At 46.3% G+C, this 20,908-nt stretch overlaps 1 long non-coding RNA gene across 3 annotated transcripts; it reads right to left on the reverse strand.

Annotated features, from left to right (window-relative positions):
• Positions 1-7,645: 7,645 nt before the first annotated feature.
• Positions 7,646-10,953, reverse strand: LOC126514268 (uncharacterized). Of its 3 annotated transcripts, none has more exons than XR_007595541.1 (2): positions 10,681-10,953; positions 7,646-7,864 (listed from the first exon to the last, which is right to left on the reverse strand). It is a non-coding gene; the product is annotated as an uncharacterized lncRNA (long non-coding RNA). The 3 variants fall into 3 exon arrangements; XR_007595542.1 differs by having other exon boundaries at positions 10,644-10,953; XR_007595543.1 differs by having other exon boundaries at positions 10,603-10,953.
• Between the last annotated feature and the right edge of the window lie 9,955 nt (positions 10,954-20,908).

Below are 20,908 nucleotides of genomic sequence, written 5' to 3' on the forward strand. Positions count from 1 at the left end.
CTCTCTCTCTCTCTCTCTCCCTCTGCACACTGATTCCCCAGACCTGTACATGCCCCCTCTAATAAACTCCTAAGCAGGTTTGTTGCTTGTTCCGTGTTTCCTTCCTGCCCGCGCCAGGTAATTTCATTGGTGCTATGAGACTTGGGAAGCTCTTCTGCCCCAAGCCCCTCTCCCAGGTCGGAATCTGGAAGCAGGTATTTTTTTCCGCAACAACCACGTGTTCCATATGCCCTATGGAGGCCTTGAGTACCAACCTCAGCACCCCCTCAAGGTTAAGAGCAGAGCATCTATGGCAAAGATCTGAGGGTAAATGAATTAACTCAAGCATGTTACCTCTACGTGTTCTTTAGTCCTTTGGGTGAAGAAGCAGAGAGAAGAAGAAAGGGTGATCTCCATTAGGTTTTTTGTTTTTTACAGACAGGGTTTAAAAAATTCCATGGGCAAAAACAATGCTACCAACATGCATTTCAAAATCACAAAAAAGCAGGTAGAACCTGACAAAGCAGGGCTCCGGGAACAGGTGACACCACCCAGGAAGGGCCAGCACCCAAGGGGAAATACTTGTGGACTCAGCTCACCACAGACTCCCCATCCCTTGCCCCAGTAACAAGGAGCTTAAGGGAGGAAAAGCTTGTTTGGCTCACAGTTGAAGAGGGACACAGTCCATTGCCATGGAAAGGCAGGGCAGCAGGAGCATGAGGTGGCTGGCCGTACTGCATCCACATCAGGAGGCAGCGAGGTGAGAGCCGGGTTCAGCTCAGTGCACTTCTTCCTTGTTTCTCAGTCTCAGCTCCCAATCCAGACCCAGAGGACAATGCTGCCCACATCGAGGGTGCAGCTTCCCTCATCAATTGTATCTGTTTGGAAACTCCCTTACAGACTCATCTAGAGATCCATCATCTCCTGGATGACAGAGTCAGTATTAACTATCGCAGACCTATGGACACATTGCTATCAGAGAAGATTTCTAGCTTTCATCAGTGGCATGGATTTATTAATGTATCCCCCTCTTGTACTTGTAATGGTCTGTCCTGTCCCTTTAAGAGAAAAGCCATCAAACCACACCCACTCCCTCTCCCCATTCACTCAAGCTGATCTTCAGCTTCCAGCCTGAGTCCCTTCCTTTCCATCTCTGTCTCTCTCTGTGTCTGTCTCTCTCTCAAAGAGGCAGCTTCTGTCTCTCCTTATCCCCACTTCTCCCCTTCCCCCTCTCTGTTTCTCTCTCTCTTTCTGCCTCTCTCTCTCTCTCTCTCTCTCTCTCTCTCTCTCTCTCTCTGCTCTTCCTCTTCTCCCCTTTCTTTCCATAACCCACTAAATAAATATTCAACTTCACTCTGCATGGTGTGCCTATCCATCTCAGTCTTTCACCTGTCCTGTGGATTCCTTCCTGGGACCCAGCTGCCTTTGTGACCTGCCATGGTCTTGGGACTTGCTGCCCACTGCCTGCCACTGCTCAGGGACCTGTGGCATGCTCTCATGGCTCACTGCCTACTGCCACCACTTGGGGACCTGCAGCATTTCTGCCACTGTGCCTCTCAGGGGACCTGTAGCATTTTACTTAAACCATTACAGTGCTAACAAAGGTCTGGAAGGTATCTACAGAAGTACATTTTTGAAAAAGAAAGTCACAAAGGCAGTGTGGAGGGGGAAATAAAAGGAAGAAAAAAGTGGCATACATCAGAAGAAATGAAGAGTATTCTTGTGAACACCTGCTGGATTCTACATTTGGCTCTTTATGCCCTGGAGAAAATGCCAGAAACAACAACTGGAGAGGCAGCTGGGATACACAAGACAAATCTCCAGACACAGAGACCTGAGGGATTTCTCATGGCAAGGAAGAGGATTCCTTATTTTAAAACATTGGTTGGTTATGTGGAAGATATCTTTCTCTATATTTTAACAGAAAAATATAGTTCAATATCCTAAGGCACCTTATCATGCTTTCTGTTATGGGGTACAGCCCCCCCCCCAGATAAACACAGATCTAGAGTGGAGAGGTGGCAAACCCCAAAAACAACCACATCAGGCTTCAGGTTTCATGGGGCTTGAGACTCAGCTGGGTCTTGGTGAAAGCAAGTTTTGACTCAGTAGGTCTGAGGCTTCTGAGCAACATCCAGCTCAGAGTCAGTGCTAGAGAAACTTCCCATGACAATCATTTTTCCTACCAGGACTTTGGACAAAATGTGGAACACAGTGCTTAGAGTCAATATTCTGTGGATAGACAACAGGGGGCTGCACTAGCCTGGGCTGCTGTCAAGGATGGGCCACACCCTTTGGCTGTGAAGGCCAATGTATCCTGAAGAGAATGGTGGGCCGAACCAGCTGAGTCCCTGCACTTCTCCACAGTGAGGGACCTGCCATTGACAGCCAGCTGGAGCTCCCTCATGCCAGCCATAAACTGACTGGGATACTTTAAACAGGACATGAGTGTTTTATCATTTTAAATTGTAATATATGTTTAGATTGCCTCTTCTAAGTTCACAGACTGCAAGAGGGCCCCAGAATCCAGTGTGGGCCCTGTTACCTGCATGCTGAGGATACCGTGCCTTCTGGATAGCCTCAGCAGCATGCTGGGCTGTCTTACTTATCCAAGCCCTTTTGAAGCCTGGAGGGGGCGGGAAGATAGGAGAGGAGCAAAACTTCCCTGCACAGACAGCAGCAGCCTTACTTCACAGCAAGCACAGCACCCAAGGGTGTCATCATGTCAACAACGGAAAATAACTCCAAAAGTGTGCAAAAAATAGGCAAGACCGAGCACAGAGCGCTGCATTCCTATATTTCCTCCCAGGTTACCTGTGAAAAGGGTGAAAAATCCTGAATGATGTCTAACCGAAGCCAGGATTTTATGAAGAGGCGGCCGGTAGGTGGGAGTGAGGCTGGCGGTGGACTGGATTCCCTGACCCGTTCCTTGGCCCTTGATTCCATCCTCACAAGAAACCTACTCTAGCTCTTCCACCGAGTTCTGTAGCAGACACAGGACACCGTGGATGGGTCTTTATCACCTTAGCCATAACCAGGCATTTCTCTCAGTGTCCTGAATTGCTCTTTTTGGAGACTGTGCTCAGGCACATGACTGGGAGAAAATAATGAAGTCCAGACTGGTCTTGGCAATTGCTCCCCATCATGGGATTCACACGTGGAAAAATGTCTGGTTCCTCTTTTCTCTCTGTGAAGGGTTTTTCTACAACTCCACCCAGGAGAGAAGGCACAGCTTGACCTGGGATGTGTGTGCTCTGGTCCGGGGAAAGGGGTGGTGACTGTACATGGCCTCTTCACTAAGAACAACTCATTCCTTGAAGAAGTGTCAGGAACAAAATCAAACCCCGCTTGCTTCTCAATACCTCAGTTCATCCGGGAGAATGCTGTCAATCATTTCCACTGGGAACATTTCCTTACTAGCTTTAGCTTGTCTGTAGGTATTTAAATAAAAGTACACAACCACTTCCACGGTGCTTTGAGAGCTTCCCTTTTAAAGCACTATATGTTCAGAGGAAATTTAGATCTTTGTTTGGCCACCAGAAGGTGATTAAATTACATTACCCAAGGTTATCAATGCCTTTGACAAGGCAAACACCCAACCTTCTCATACTGCAGTGCTCTCAGGATTTTCCAAATAAATGGGGACACAGGGATAGCATGTGCCAAAGGGGTGACTTAGCAAGGCTGATGAGCTGCTCCAGATGCATCCCTAGGTGCCCTTGCTTTGTTTTCTTTCGATTCCTAGTTCCCTTCCCACTGCCCGGCCCCAATCTGTGAGACTCCCATGAATGCATGGCCGGTCTTATAGTCGTTAATGCAGAGGAATGCTCGGGACAGGAGTTACTTTTCTCACCGCTGTGACAGTGATGACCCAAAACAGAACAACTCACAGAAAGAAAGGATTAGTTTGACTCACGGTTTGAGGCAACACGCCATGGCAAAGGCAGGTGGGTCACCTGGACACGCTGCATCCAAAGTCAGAGATCGTGGAGAGAAAAATGCTAATGATGCCCCCACACCTCAATATGTTATTGGGTCTGATTAACCTTTTCTGGAAACATTCACGGACCCACTCAGAAATGTGTCTCCTCAGTGATTCTAAATCTTTGTCAAGTTGAGAATGAAGATCAATCATGGAAAGTCTACCCCTCAAATCGGGTGCATGGTGGTGCACACCTTTAGTCCTCCCACTTGGGAGGCAGAGGCAGGCAGAACTCTGTAAGTTTCAAGGCAGCCTACAGAGCAAATTCCAGAGCAGCAAGAACAGTTACAGAAACTGCCTCGAAATAAAAAAGTCTACCCCTTATTAATTTGATACCAAAACACAGCCACTTTTGGTCATAACATTTCATTCCTCATCATCAAAGATTATGGTTTTCTCATAATGAAAAATATTTTATTTTAACCTGTGTCAAAGTCTGTGTCTTAGTTAGGGTTCCACCACTGTGAAGAGACATTTAATTGGGCCTGGCTTACTGTCTCAAAGGTTTAGTCCATTATCATCATGGTGGGAAGCATGGTGGCATGCAGGCAGACATGGTGCTGGAGAGATAGCTGAAAATTCTACATCTGGATCAACAGGCAGCATGGAAAGAGTGATACTGAGCACGACTTGAGCATCTGACACCTTCAAGTCCACCCCAGTGACACACTTTCTCCAGCAAGGCCATGCCTCCTAACAGCGCCACCTCAGTCTGCAGAGTTTTAACAGTTCTGCTGTAGTTCAAAAGGAAAGAGTTAAAGTCTTCTAAGAATCAAGATATTCACTAAACTCTGATCTATAAAATCAAAACATGAGTTACATACTTCCATTATATGATAGCACTGAATAAACACTGCCGGGGAAAGGTGCAAAGAAAAATCAGACCCAAACAACATAGAAATCCAGCAGGACAAACATAAACCCATGGCAACTTAGGCTTCACCTCTGTAGCGCTATGCAATGGCTCCTAGGGCTTTTTTTTTTTTTTTGTAGGGATTCTGACCCTGCCACATATTGACTGACCTCAGCAGCTTTCTGGAACTATGGTGCAAGCATCTATAATCCTATAACACTTGTGTGTTCATGCTTGCAAAACCATGTGGTTACTGCTGCTGGATTTGGCGCAGTTAAGGGGCATTCTGCCTGGCTTCTGCCATAGCTCCAGCCATGGTGTGCTCTGGCAGCCTGAGCTGGAAACCACTTTCTCTAAGTGGTTGTTTTCAAGCACGGCTGCCCCTCAGCAGCCTTCTCGGTTAAACCTCTCTCCGCTCAAATTTGCATTTTTGCAGGTTGCATGTAGGTGGACTTTTCTGTCCTGGCTGGCAGTCAGTTCCCAAGTAATCACACAGAGACTTATTATTATTTATAAATAGCTCCGGTTTGTGACTAGCTAACTTCTGTTTTTTTTTTTTAATTTATCTATTTATTTTGTTTTTCGAGACAGGGTTTCTCTGTAGCTTTGGAGCTTGTCCTGGAACTAGCTCTTGTAAACCAGGCTGGCCTCAAACTCACAGAGATCCGCCTGCCTCTGCTTCTTGAGTGCTGGGATTAAACGCATGTGCCACCACCACCCAACTGCTAACTTACGTTTCAGATTAACCCTTAATCCTCATCTACATCCTGCCACGTGGCTTGGTGCACCTCTTCTCGGGGAGGCAAGTTCATCTCCTGTCCATCTCCTCGAGATTCTCAGACTCCTCCCTCCTTCACATGCTCCTTGTCTGCAGGTCCCCCTATCATCTACCTGTTCAGCTATTGGGCAATCAGCTCTTTATTAACCCAATCACAGTGACATATATTCATACTATAAAGGAATACTTCACAATTATGGGCTTTGATGGTTGGAATCTTGCCCTCTTATCTCCCCATGAAGATAAAGAGGTTCCTCTTAAGTTCCGCGTCAACAATTGAAGCTGCTTTTCCTTGCTGAGGCTTTTCCATGACTTTAAACTCACTTTCTTTACCAAAAGACCTATTTTTTTATTGTTCATTATTCTTTTTCTTTAATTGTAAATCTAAATAAGAGCATTGAGTAACAAGCATGCTGCAACCTGGATGGTTTGCTGTCTCTAAGTCTTGTTTGTCAAATAAATTTGTCCATTACTTCAGCATTCAACTACACCTACACTTTCGAACTTTAGGTGGGAAAATGGGACAGGTGACTTCTTGTCCAATTCCTGATGAAGTCCTTGTTCCACTCTGAAACTTCACGAGCACACCTTTTACTCTCTGCCTCTCTGTTGATGTCCTGGTCTTTACCATTCCCGTCAGAATGGTCCATTGGCTGTCCTGGGTTTGCAGCATCCTGGGGTGTCTCCAGCACGAGGCTCCAAACCCATCCCTATTCTCCCCACGAGCTAGCTCTAAAGGGTTACCACTGGTCAGGTTTGTCATAGCAATGGCCCCACTCCTGGTACTGATGTTCTGTATTGGGTCACTTTTCTCATTCCTGTGATAAAAATCCCTGGGAAACCAACTTAAAGAAGAGTTTGCTTCGGCTCACAGGTTGAGTTGAGGTTCATCCTGGCAGCTATCACACTGGTCGTCTGTAGTCCCTGAACAAAGTGGGGGAGGGGAAGGGATGCTGATCTGGTGCTCAGCCCATTTTCTCCTTTTAAAGTTTTATGCTGGGATAAAACCGGACTCGCTGAACATAGTGGACAATGAGGACTACTGAGAACTCAAGAACAATGGCAATGGGTTTTTGTTCCTACTGCACGAACTGGCTTTGTGGGAGCCTAGGCAGTTTGGATGCTCACCTTACTAGGCCTGGATGGAGGTGGGTGGTCCTTGGACTTCCCACAGGGCAGGGAAACTTGATTGCTCTTTGGGCTAACGAGGGAGGGGGACTTGATTGGGGGAGGGGGAGGGAAATGGGAGGCAGTGGCGGGGAAGAATCAGAAATCTTTAATAAATAAAAAAAAGTTTTATGCAGCTTTGGACCCAGCCCATGGCATTATGCTGTGCACATTCAGGATGTGTCTTCCACCCTCAGTTAAATCTCTCCGGAAACATCCTCACAGACACTCAGAACCGTTCTCCTAGATGACTATCTTACTTAGGGTTCCTATTGTTGTGACAAAACACCATGACCAAAAAACAAGTTACAGAAGAAAGAGTTTATTTGGCTCACACTTCAGGATTGCTGTTCATCACTGAAAGAAGTCAGGACAGGACCAAACTGGGCAGGATCCCGGAGGCAAGAGTTGATGCAGAGGCCATGGAGAGGTGCTGCTTACTGGCTTGCTTCCCATGGCTTGCTCAGTTCACTTTCTTATAGAACCAGGACAAGCAGCCCAGGGATGACACCATCCACAGTGCCCTGGGTCCTCCCCCATTGTTCACTGAATGAGAAAATGCCTTACAGCTGGATCTCGCTGAGACACTTCTTCAACTGAGGCTCCTTTCTCTGATGACTCTAGCTTGTGTCAAGTTGACACACAGAACCAGCCAGGACAATGATTCTACAATAGTCAAGTTGCTAATGAAGACTATCAGTAGTAAGAGTTCTTGTGTAGTGTTCTGTTCTCATATGTGTGTGTGTGTGTGTGTGTGTGTGTGTGTGTGTGTGTGTGTGTGTGTGCAGTGAGAATTCCTTCCCTGGGGAGAAGTAAATAAACATCTACCCTCTCTTTCTCTAAGACCCCAGTAACAAACCAATGAACCATTCCACCAAGTCTAAAGTCCAACTTGGAGAACCAATGAGTTTATTAGACTTACAAAGGGCGAGGGGTTGCTGCCAGGAATGCGGGTAATTTCAAAGCGGTCATACTGGGAAGTTCAGCCAGCACAGATGGCTTCTCCACAGGTTCATAAATGCTTGCCCTTCTGGTGTACAATCCGCAGTCAGCACTCTAGCGCCTCTTGAGACGAAGCGGGCAAGTGCAGTTAGAGCAGAATTACCTACAGATGGATGGGAAGGGCAGGAATGTTGCAGCTGGAACTTCAGTTGATGGTCCAAGGACTCCCCCATCACCTCTTTCTGTGATGGGAACATCTAAAGTCCAGAAGGTCTACCATGGTGGTGTCTGGGAAGCAAGCCCAGCTGATATGATGAAGATGGCAGCTGTTTGGCTCAGAGAAATGCTTCTCTCTCTCTCTCCCCTCCCCCCCCCCGTGTGTGTGTGTGTGTGTGTGTGTGTGTGTGTGTGTGTGTACACGAGGAAGCTAGAGGTCAACCTGGGATGTCATTCTTGAGACAGGGTTTCTTACTGGCCCAGAACTGGCCAATCAGAAAGCCCCAGAGATCCACCTGCCTCCACTTCCCCCGCCCTGGGTTTACAAGTGCACACTATTATGCTTAGCTTTTTTACATGGGCTCTGGAGACCAGACACAGGTCCCCGAGCTTACACAGCAAGCACTTTACCAACTGAACCTGTCCTTCCAGCATCTGTCCTTCCTGCTTTTGATACAGAAAGTGGAGAGAAAGTTGGGAGGGCGGGGGCAGGACCTGTACTATAGTCAGTCTGTGAGCATTGTTCACAACAGCTCATCTGGAAACTGAGCTTAGCTTCAGTGATTCTAACTGATAGCATCTCGCCATTGGCCCCATTGGTCACTCACAGGCACTAGTCACATATGGCTCCTCAGAGTGTAAAACGAAATCTTACTATGTCTTCTATAGAACTTAAAATCATAGGTGATGTTGGCCTCCAGGCATTAGAAAGCAGGAGTCTAGACAGTTAGAAAGCTCTTCGTGGTGTTAAGCTTAAGTCTGCCTTTTGAGCTCTTTTGATTTTGCCTTCTGAACAATTAACAGAATTCTTTAATAGGACAGTCAGTTCAGTATTTGAAAACAACTCTTCCCCATCCGTTTATGACATGTGTTAGATATTATTTATCTGGCCTTGGAAGACATTGAGCTGGATGATTTTGTGAATAGCCTATCTGACTGTTGCTGGGCTCTCAGGGAACAAACTGAGTTCACAGCTGCCCCCTTATCAGTGGTGAGTAGTCACTCAAGAGTTCAACCAGAGAACAAGGAGTGTTCTTTTAATATGAGAAAAATGCAAAACCCTCATAAACAGAGCCTGGGGATTATGGGAAGGGAATCCTACTGGGCTTTGCCATCATCCCCATTCTGATTGTTGGGGACCCAGCTCCACACGGAGTGTGGTTTGTCTGGTTGATGCTTTTCATCTCGGAGGAAAGGGTCTTTCTGAGCTGCTCCCTGAGCTGCAGTGTCCTCCCCATTCCCACCCCAGACTGCCAGTCTGGGACAGGTAGTGCCACCATCACATGGGCCAGAGATACTACTGCAAAAGGCAGTGCCCATGATTTATAATTTATTACAACCCCACCTATCTCACCGGATTTCCTGAGCCATTGGCTACTGAGCTGGGAACCCGAGTTTGGATTCCAGAGCCCTTGGGAAAAGTAGGCATGGTGGTGTGCATGTGAAATCCCAGCATGGGGAAAGTGGAGGCAGGGGCTTGCTGGTTAGCCAGTTCCAGGTTAGTAAGAAACACTGTCTCAAAAATCAAGGTGGCTGGGTGGTGGTGGCTCATGCCTTTAATTCCAGCACTCGGGAGGCAGAGGCAGGCAGATCTCTGTGTTTGAGGCCACACTGGTCTACAAGAGCTAGTTCCAGGACAGGCTCCAAAGCTACAGAGAAACACTGTCTCAAAACAAACAAACAAACAAAAAAACAGACAAACAAAAAGTCAAGGTGGATAGTTTCCTGAAGAATGAGACACCAGGTTGGCCTCTGGCTTCCTCAGAGAATGACTGCCTGTTACTGTATCTTGAACTGCTTAACTGTGTTTCCTTCTAGAAGTTTCAGTGTTTGGGTTCCATATTAAGGTCTTTCTTCTATTTTAAGTTGATTTTGATTTAGACATCACAAGTATTTATCAAATTCAGCAAATGAGTGTGTGTGTGTGTACACTCATATCCTCCTCTAAATGTTTACCTTCTCAAGGGAAAAGTATTCTCTATTGGAACCACAGTAAAATCAATCAAATCTGCAAAGTTAATCTTGATGAAAAATAACCCAACCCAAGGACTGAAAAAACATTTCAATGTAGGGTCCTGGTGGCAAATATTTCAGCCTTACCAGGGTGCGTGCTCTGTCACATGTCTTGAGTTTTGCAGTTGAGAACGCGGCCACAGCCAGCACATGAATGAATGGGCGTGGCTACATTCCAAAAAAACGTTATTTGTGAAACACTGGACAGCCTGATGCCGGCTCACAGGCTGTGTTTTGCTGTGGATCTAATCTGCAGTGTCTACCCAGATCTCACCCATATCCCAGGAACGTGCCAAGGCTTTGCCTTTCCAGTCGCTGAGCGTCTGGGTTTCATTCTAACTGGGGCTGTTTCTGATCCGTCTTCATCTCTCACTGACAAATCCGAGGACAGGACGGTGACTTCGCAACATGTCCTCCATCCTGGGTCTGTCTTGTGTGTCTCTGTCATTAACATGTAGTTTACACTCGCCACAAATTCCGTGTGTTGCCCGTGTGCCAACCTTAAAGGTGACCTGACCAGGCTGCTGACGACAGGGCTGCCAGTCTCAGCCTCTCTAGCGCTTGTGTATGTGTATGTGGGGATGCCTGTGTGGATGAGGTTTGGGCTTGGAAAAACTCCCAGTTCCCAGGCTTCCATCCGCTCGTGCATCTCCACAGCTGAGCCTCCCTCACCTCCATCCTCTCGCGCATCTCAGCAGCTCAGCCTCCCTCACCTCCATCCTCTCGTGCATCTCCACAGCTGAGTCTCACCTCCATCCTCTCGCGCATCTCCACAGCTGAGTCTCACCTCCATCCCTTTTAACAGCTTCTCCATTGTGACCAGCTGAAGGTATATAACTCCATCAGGCGTTTGCTCAGCTCTCTGTGTCTGAACTTCCAAGTCTGTGGCTCTGCAGGTGAAGGGGGTGGCAGAGCACGGTGTCAGGGGTGTGTGGACGCCCCGTCACATACAGGACAGAAAGACAGCTGGCTCTTGGCATGACTTAGGGGATCTCACGAGGCCCAGGAGGTTTTAGACAAGTACTTGCAGAAGGCATGCCCTCCATGCCCTAATGAGCTTCCACGAGGCCCCGCCTCCTGGAGTTTGTGACCCTGCACAGCCTGGGGTCAAGCCTCAGTCTAGGGGCCTCTGAGGAGGACGGAGCATCCAGGCCACAGCTGTTTCCAAATGGAGACGTTACACGTGTATCATTCCCTCCACATCTGAGCTGGACCGGTCCTTGGCTCCTGCTGCTTGATGTATCGGGACGGAACTGTGGCTTCTTTATTAGCTTGTATTTTTTAACGAGCATTATTTATTGCTGTGATTCTGGCTCCTGGCCCTTTGGAAGGTCTCCTGTTCTTTGACCTCCTCTTCACTTTCTGGTGTAACACGTTCACAATGTCCCAAGCTGTTCTCTACCACCGGAGCTGGAGTCAGCTTTTTCTCTGAGGAGCTCCAACTCCTTTTAAAGAAGAAGCTTTTGGCTTCACTAATTTTATCTATCATTGTGTGGGTTCTATTTCAGGCATTTCAATTTTTCATTATCTGCTTATGTAAGCCTTGATTTGCTCTGTTTCTAAATTATTGAGGTGGACACTTAAGTGTCTTATTTAAACATCAAAAACACAAAGCTAGCTCTGAGTGGAACTATGATTCCATAGATACATTAGTATGCTTTGATTGTCTTTCATTCATTTCCTTTCTGATTCCTTCTTAACAGCACAGTTTAAAATTACAGAATTTGTGGAGAGTCTCCACACTTACTGCCACTGGTTCCTAATTTGACCTGTTGTGGCCATGGAACACTATGGTTCGTGACTTTAAGCCTTGCACGTGGATGGACACTTTCTTCATGGCCCTGAGCACTCAGTTGCTCAGGCCCGCTAAGTCTTGCTGATTTTCTGTCAACTATTAATTATGAAGAAAGAGGAATTGAAACTTGCAGTTAAAAACTGTGGGTTCAGGAGCTTAAAGATGTAGGCATAGACAATGGCTTTCTGAGAGACTCCCAGCATCTCAGAAAATAGTAGCAAGAACTGACAAACGGATTAGAGCAAAGAAAAAAAAAAGTTGTGTAGCAAAAGAAAAAGAGTCATCAGAGTGAAGAGACAGCTACAGAGGGAACAGACCCTGGACAAGGAGATCTCTCTATCTGTACACACTGGGTGGGGGAGCTCTCTCTATCTCTACACACCGAACAGGGGAGATCTCTCTGTTCTACATGCCAGATGGGGGAGATATTTATTTCTGAAAGATTAATGAAACAAATCCAATCAACAATTGGGACAATGAATTTGTCCCTTCTTAAAAGAAATACAAATGGCCAGAATGTATTTAAGACATCTGCAAGTTTGGTCTCTTGATCCTGTATCACGGTTCTTGGACGTTGTTTTATTTGATGTCTGGGTGTTGCACTTACTCAATCCTGTCTCTCACCTCTGGTATTTATTCTCCTTAATCATATCCATCAGTGCTGGTTTGCCCTGCTCTTTAATAAAATTTTCTTTGCAACATTTCTGGCTGATGTTTTTCAAGCTGTTTCTCGCTGACTTTCTCTCCCATGCTGCTGGGCTCATGTCTCTGTCTTGACTCCCTTACTTTCCCATTCATCCTGTCTCCTTCCCCTTTGAAGCTGCATTTTTAGAAGCTGAATCCCTTTCCTGCACTTCAACCATTCCAGTATCACCAGATTCATTGATGGAAGAATTGTGATCTCTTGGACGTATCATGTTTGTCTTGCTTTTTCACATTTGTGTGTATGTTTCTGTGTTGCAATTTGCATATCTTCTGTATTTGGCTATTTCTTCTGGATGTATCTGGGCATCTTTTTAGTAAGCAACTGACTCTGGAGGAATCACTCTCACCATTAATTACTAATTGATATAGGGAGATGCTATGGGACAATGGTCTTATACCCTGTAAAGATTTGTCAGTTATATTGGTTTAATAAATGCTGATTGGCCAGGAGCCAGGCAGGAAGTATAGACGGGGTGACCAGAACAGGAGAATTCTGGGAAGAGAAAAGGCTCGGACTACAGTTGTCACCCAGACACAGAGGAGGCAAGATGAGAATGCCTCACTGATAAAAGGTACCAAGCCATGTGGCTAACACAGACAAGAATAATGGGTTAATGTACGATGTAAGAGTTAGTTAATAAGAAAGCCTGAGCTAATAGGCCAACAAGTTTATGATTAATGTAGGCATCTGTGTGTTTCTTTGGGACTGAAAAGCTGCAGGACCAGGCAGGACAGAAATGTCTGTCAATAGGAAGATCCAACCCATTGTGAGTAGCACCATTCCCTAGGCCTGAACTCTGTAAGAAAGAAGAAAGCTGGTTAGTGAGCAAGGAGACAGCATGGGCACGTTCATTTCTCCCTTCTCATTGTGGATGTGATGACAAGTAGTCTCCGGCTCCTGCCTCTGTGACATCCCTGCAGTGACAGCCTGCAACCTAGAATTGTAAGTTACACTAGATAATTCCTTGGCTGCAACTCTTTCTGGGTGATTCCAGGTTGTGTCAAGTTGACAGTTAAAACCAACCTTTCCCCTGAAGTTGCTTTTGGTTAAGCTCTTTTATCAACAACAATGAACAGCAACAAGAATGAAGCTAAGGCATACTGGAGATCCTCTTGTAGCCTCCTCCCAAGGGCTGGGCTAACCCACGAACCACACTCCCTGCTCTATTTTTAACATTACCAAAGTGGCGCCTGATTTCTGGTGTGTCTTTTCCCATCATTTAAATGCAACAGCACAGAGAATGAAATAATGGCCAGGATTTATACCCTTCAACTCTACAAATACCACTGCATCATCTACCTGGTTCTCTGCCACTGTTCTCAGGATAATGCTCCAACTTTGGCTGCTGCATTTTTTTTTAATATGCTGTCTTTGCTCTTCTGTAGTTGGTGTTTCCTGGTGTAGACGTCTTTGCATTTACCCTGTGGGGTGTGCCTGGGCTTCCAGATCAGTATGAAATATTCTGGGCCAGGAATTCTAAGCGTTTACTTTCCTGCTGTATACCCTCCTCTTTAGAACTGAAGGGTGACTATGACCAGAGTCCACTGTGTCTTGGCCATGTCCATGTCCCACTGTTCCCTTCAGTGTTTCATTCAGTGCTGTACTGGCCTGATGTCCACTTGCAGGTTTTTTTGTTTTTGTTTTTGTTTTGAGACAAGGTTTCTCTGTAGATTTGGAGCCTGTCCTGGAACTAGCTCTTGTAGACCAGGCTGGCCTTGAACTCACAGAGATCTGCCTGCCTCTGCCTACCAAGTACTGGGATTAAAACTATGCACTACCGCTGCCTGGCTCTTTTGCAGTTTTTCTAAATTCTACCTCTGGCTTATAGGCATACCTGCTCCCTTTCCCCCACAGCACAGAATTCCAGGGAAATGGGCTGCTGAGGAGAGGCTCTCACTATCAGGAGTCTTGCAGGACAACTTTGCAGGTTATCCCTTTCGAGTGCCCATTCTGTCTCACCATCCTCCTAGAGGAAGCTTTGAGAAGGCTGTCCAGCTGGGGTAACCGCTCAGGATGAGCAAATGGGTCATCTTTGTAGAGCGCTCTTGACCATGGCTCTTGCAACTGCACTGCTTGAGGGCCAGCGGCTTTAAACAGGACACAGACTCAGCTGCTCCAACACTTGTGAGTTGGCCTTTGGGTGCTTCAGCCCAGGAGCAGAGGCCTCGCACTCAGCAGCATCTCTACTATCAGTCTTTTATGTCAGAAGGAAACCCACCGATCTGTCTGCGGTTAGAGCTGCCAACTCAACACAACATAGAATCTCCCAAGAAGAGTCTCAGCTATCTAGATCAGGCTGGCCAATGGGGGACTGTCTTGATTGCCTTACTTGATGTGGGAGACACTGCCTGAAAATGGGTGGCACCATTTCTTGGCATTGGGCCCCAGACTGTGTGGGTAGAGAAAGCTAGCTGAATATTAAACTTCTGTTAATTCATTCTCTCACTCTTGACTGCGGTTTTGGCCAGCTGCTTCAGGTTACTGCCTGTACCTCCCTGTAATGATAAACTCTACCTTTGCATTGTGAGCTAAAATAGACCATTTCTCTCATCAGCTGTCTGTCAGGAAATTTGTTAGAAGCAACAGAATAAAACTAATGCAGAAACTGGTACTGAGAAAGAAGAGTCGTAGCTGTGACCTGACCACATGGCTCTTAAAGGCCTTTGCAGCCATCCAGGGGAAGAATGTGGAAGTGTATGGCACGTTAGAGTGGACAAATGATTGAATGCTGGAAGCGCACCTCAGTGGGTAGCTCTGGGGGAGCTTAGAAGACTGCAAGGTTGAAAGAAACATGAACAGCAGAGGTCTGGCTTAGGGTCTCAGTGGGAACGCAGACCTCAACAGTAACTGGATAGGGGCCGTCTGCATGGCATTTTGGTCAAGGATCTGGATTCGTTCTGCCTGTGTCCTGACAACCTGAAAGAGGCAGATCCTAAAGATAATGGACTGGTTTGTTGGCAGAGGAAATAGCAAGGCAGGATGATGTTCTGGCTGGTGCTGAAGCAGCAGCTGTAACGGACAGATCAGCACCATGGCAGAGAAGCCTCCTGCCCTGCAGTGGGACAAGAGGAAAGCCTTTCCTCAGGTCAGCACAGCTGGTACAGCTGTGGTCCAATGGAGCCAGGCTGTATCCCAGGCTGGCAGCAGCCCCCAGCAGTGTTGTGTCATCTGCAAGATGCTGGTTTGGAATGTAAAGATGTAAGATTGGAGGCATCGCGGAGAACAGCTGAGGCTGTTGTAAGACTGTTAACCAGGCAAAGGTGTGTTACATTTGTTTATGCTGCATTTAATTATGTCAAGCTGGGTTGACTCTTTCACCTTGCCTGCCTAAGGCACCTGATTGATCTAATGAGCTGAATGGCCAATAACTAGGCAGGGCTGATGGGCTGAGACAATAGGAGATATCTAGAAAGAACGAATGGATATCTAGAAAGAGAAGACACGGAGGGAGAGAACGAAGGACATGCCCAGGGCAAGAAGCCAGGCAGATGCCAGACAGACAGATACAGAGAAGCAGTAAGATATACAGAAGTAAGAATGGTAATACAAACGTAGGTAAAGAGAACCAGGTTAATTTAAAAGAGTGATCCGGAAATGTGCCTAAGCTGGGCCGTGCACTCAAAACTATTAAGTCTCAGTGTCAGGATTAGGGAGCTGGTTGGTAGCCCCAAAGAAAAAGCCTGGTACATGTGGCTGGGCATCCTGCGGTAGGTGTGGAGAGGACCTGAGAAGCCCCTGCCTGAGCTGTCGTGGTGAAGTGTCAATTGCAATGGAGACTCCAGACTATTGGAGACACTGGAACCATGAGCCAAGAGGAGCAGTAGCAGTCAAATGGGGTCTGCCTGCCCGAGCCTGGGAGAGAAGCTGTGTGTGCTGCGGAGACAGAGATGGGGAAATGAAGATACCCATGGCCTTTGGGCCCAGAGTACATTACCAGGCCCAGGTGCTGGCATGTAGCTGCTGGGTTTGGGCTTTGATTTGCTGTGACTGTCCTTGTATCATCCTCTCCTTTTTTTCAGAGAACCAGTGTTTGCATGTAACTTTTTATTGCATAGCTCAGAGACTTTGGATTTTTAAAAGGTTGGACTTTTTAAAGACTTTGGGGACTTTAAAAGTTGGACTATATTGTGTATTCTGAAAAAAAAAATAGAACATGAGACTTTGGGGAAAGCAGATGGAAGGTTCTAGTTTAAAAATGTTTGTGTGTCAGATTGAGAAAGGGTGGAGCTGTCATACTTTGGTTAATGTGACACAAGGTACAATCACCTGGGAAGGGGATTAATATGGTAGTGTTTGATTTGATTGTCTTCGCTGATGCGGGAAGACCTGCTTTGAAGGTAGGAGTGCCATTTACTGGTTTGGGACCTGGGCTGGGTAAGAGGAGAGAAAACTAGCTGTGCACTAGCATGCATGCATTTAGTCTCCATCTACTCTTGGCTGTGAATGTGATAGCTGCTCCAGGCTCCTGCAGCCCTGACTTCCTCCCGGTGATGGGCCCAAAACTGTGAGCTGAAATAACCCCTTCCTTCTTGGGTCACTATTTGTCAGGGCAGTTTACCCCAGCAACAAAACAAACAAGGACACTGTCCAGTTGGATTCCCCATGTCCTAGGATTGGCTGTTTCTCAGTAGTGTTTAACTTATCCCACGGATACTGATTTTATGTAAATGAGCAAGTGCTGATTAAACATGCACACATAGGTATCTTGGGAAAGAACCCTGAACAGCTGATGCTGCACGCTGACTTCACCAACACATCAGATTGCTCGACCCATTATGGACATACACGTGGTAGCCTTGCTCTCTAGCCATCTGCTTTTGTGGAAACAAACCCAGTTCTGACCTAACTGCATTAAGCCCTTCTGAGGGTGGTGGTATCATGTCACCTCCCTGTGATAGGTCTCTCTCTCTTAGGGATCGATTTCCAGCATTTAAACTTTCAAGAGACAAACTATCTCCAAACCACAGCACCCACCTCAGTGGAGGACTCCGCAGTGTGAGGAGTGGGGCTTCCGATTCCTAAGCACAGCATCTTTCATTCAGACAGAAATCTGGAACCTAACCCAGTCTCTTCGCCAGTAGGCAAGGGTTAGACCCAGTGTCCATCAACCTCGAGAAGTAATAGCAGGACCGCAGATCTCCTGTAGCTGCAGAGAGGGACCATGAGTGGTCAGAAACCACTGGAATGTCCACAGGGACTCTAAGACTTCACCTTGGGTGTCCTTGGAAGATAATTCTGGTTGAGATGGGGACTGAGGAAAACTAAAACTAAAATGAGGCTTTGCAATGAGTTTCTGAATAAGGCTCACTTTATGAGGCTGCACAAAAAAAAAAAAAAAATTCCCTAAGCCACATAAAGAGAGCAACCTCCACCTGCAACCCAACTCCAGAGTTGTGCAGGCATGCTTCTCACTGGGGCTTCCTAAGAGCTGCCCCTTCTGGGTGCTGCAGGAGGCTAGAGGAGGTCCCTCATCAGCTTCTTGCTTATTTGCAGCGGTAGAAGAGAAAGAGAGTAAGAGAAAACTCACTCAAAGCCGGGTCCTACAGAAATCAAAAGGCAGGAGGGCTGGGGCGGGGTGGGGAACAGAGAGGGTGGTGATGGTGTACTGGGGACTGAGTTTGGAGCCTTGGGAAAGGCAGGCAAGCACTGTACTGCCAAGCAGTAGCTCTAGCCCCGAAGAGGGGCTTGTTTTCCACAGTTTATTACTTGACAATTTTATATAGCATATACCTTCTGGTCATACTCACAGCCCCACCCTCCCTCTCCTGTAGACAAATCCTACTCCTCCATCCAACAAGCCCCCTGCCCATCCTCAGCTCTTTGTGTTTTAGTTTTGCTTTGGGACTACATTGATAAATTTTTGTTTTGTCAACAAAAAAACCTTAACTGAGAAAATGTGTCCCTCAGATTGGCCTGTAGGCAGGTTATAGTCTCTAGGGGCAGTTTCTTGATTAAAGATTTACATTCAAGGGCCCAGCCATCTCCACCCCGGGCAGGTGGTCCTGTGCTGGACGACATAGCAAGTCGAGTGAACTGTGAAGAGCAAGCAGTAAGCAGTTTCATCCAGGGGTGGTTTTTGCTTCAGTTCTTGCCTCCAGGTTTCTGCCCTGACTGACCTCGGTGATGGACCTGGAAGCCCACACATGAAATTAACCCTTTGCTCTCCATGTTGCTCTTTGTTATGGGGTTTATCACAGCAACAAAAAGCAAACAGCAACAGTGACTCGCTGATTAGCAAGGACCACCCAGATGGGCATCGGCGTGGTCCGTCCATGTCAGCCACAGGCTAGGTAACTTGTTAGTGGCTACACCATTGAAGACAACAATTTCTCCTACCCCATTAGTCTGGAATGATCTACAGTTTCAGTCACTAATGTCTTCATACCCCATCCATCATGGACAATGAATATTTGGGCTGAAAGATTTCTAGATTGATACATGATGAGAAAAAATATTTTGTTTTTAGGAAGAAAAACATTGTTGAGCAATAGGAACAAATGTAGTCTTATTTTAGGAGTGTGTGTATTTGTAAACGGGTGTATATATGTAGAAGGCACATATATGTGCTAGTGTGTGGACATGTGTGTACATATGAGAAGTCCAGAGGACAGCCTTCGATGTCATCCTCAGGAAGGCCATCCACGTCCTTAGGGTCAGGGTTTCTTATTGGCCTGAGACTTGGTTATTCTGCTATTCTGCCTAATCAATGAACCCTAGGAATCCACCTGTCTCCACCTTCACAAGATCACAAACGTGTGCCACCACGCCCAGCATTTATGTGGGTTCTGGGGCCCAAACTCTGAACTTCACACTTGCAAGGCAAATGCTACTAAACTGAACTACTGTCCTAAAAGCTTTCTTTAAAAAGTGTGATGTGTGGCGTGTTATATAGTGTGTGTGATATGTATGGTATATGTATGTTGTGTGTAGTGTGTATGGGGGGTATTGTGTGTGGTATATAGTGTGTGCTGAGTGTGGTGTGTATGGTATTTACGTATGTGTAGTGTGAGAGGGTGTGGTGTATGTATGGTATATGTGGGGTATATAGTGTATGTGTGTTAAGTGTGTGTAGTATGTATGGTATCTTGTGTCTGTTATGTGTATGTTGTGTGTATGTGGTATATGTGAGGGGTGTTTTGTGTGTGTAGTCTATGTATTGTGTATGGTGTGTTGTGTATGTTGTGTGGTGTGTATATGTTGTGTGTAGTATGTGGTATGTGCGGTATATATGGTATGTGTAATGTGTGGAAGGTATGTGATGTACTCATAGATAATTCACACGCTAACAGCTAACTTCTGGCATGGATCAGTTGGCACCAGCAGCATTTACTGAGCCTGCGTCTTTACACACTTCCTGGCCTAGCCCGTTCTGTGCCAGGCAGTAGTCTGTAGGCTGACCTTCTGTACTAGTACCAACTCCCTAAGACTCTTCCAGTCAATGGCCTTGCCACCTAGCAGCGCTGTCCTCTGCTCACTCTGGGCCTTGTCCGTTAGGAGGAGGAAGTACTATTTACCAAGAAAAATCAGACATTTCCAAGTCAAATTAAGATCATCTGCCACCAGCAATGTGACTAATTGCTAATTTATGAGCATGAAGGATGGCCTTGTAAACTATGACACCACTGGCAAGGCAGTCACCTGAGATGACACTCCCGTGTGTGCAGTATGCACACATAGGCAGCTGAACCCCCTGTGTGACCTACCCTCGCACTCACTACACACCACGCTCAGCACGAGATCTCCCGCTCTATCCACAGCCTCACTCAACAACTCCGTCTATGTCATCAATCCCAAGAGGACACATCTGAGTCTACCCCACTGCGCTACTGAAAACAGGAGCCATCCATCCGTTTAGACTTCGTACCTGGTGTCTGCACCGCTGCTATCACTGCCTTATTCTCAACACTGGCTTCTGTAGTCCTCATTTTGCCAACTGTTAAAAACATTTTAGCATGATTTCCCAGGATTAAATAAAATGGAAACTTAAAAAATACTGTCAGATCATTTTTAAAGAATCAATGAAAACAAATTATGTAACTCACCAGAGTCACAGGTAAAATAGTTTCTCAGTGGTTCTCAATTTGTGGGTTGCAACCCCTGCAGGCTCAAATGACCCTTTCACAGGGGTCACCTATGACCATTGGAAGATATTTATATTGTGATTCCTAACAGTAGCAAAATTACAGTATTGAAGTAGTAATGAAAATAATTTTGTGGTTAGGGTCAAAACACGAGGAACTGTATTAAAGGGTCGCGGCATTAGGGAGGTTGCGAACCACTGGTCTAGGGGAAGAATCTGAGAAAAAGAGGATGAATTTGAACTAAACACATTATAAGCATGCATGGAATTCCTAAATAATAAAAAGAAAAAGGTTTTAACTCTTAAATAAAATATTTCTGAGACAAGGACAAACTTATAACTATACTTACAGTAGACCAAGATGTGAAATTTCTAGAAAGAGCTTTAGATGGAACCG

This window comes from Alexandromys fortis, unplaced genomic scaffold, assembly GCF_014885135.2.
Source record: "Alexandromys fortis isolate MF-2015 unplaced genomic scaffold, M_Fortis_MF-2015_v1.1 scaffold_139, whole genome shotgun sequence".
NCBI classification, from domain to species: domain Eukaryota; kingdom Metazoa; phylum Chordata; class Mammalia; order Rodentia; family Cricetidae; genus Alexandromys; species Alexandromys fortis.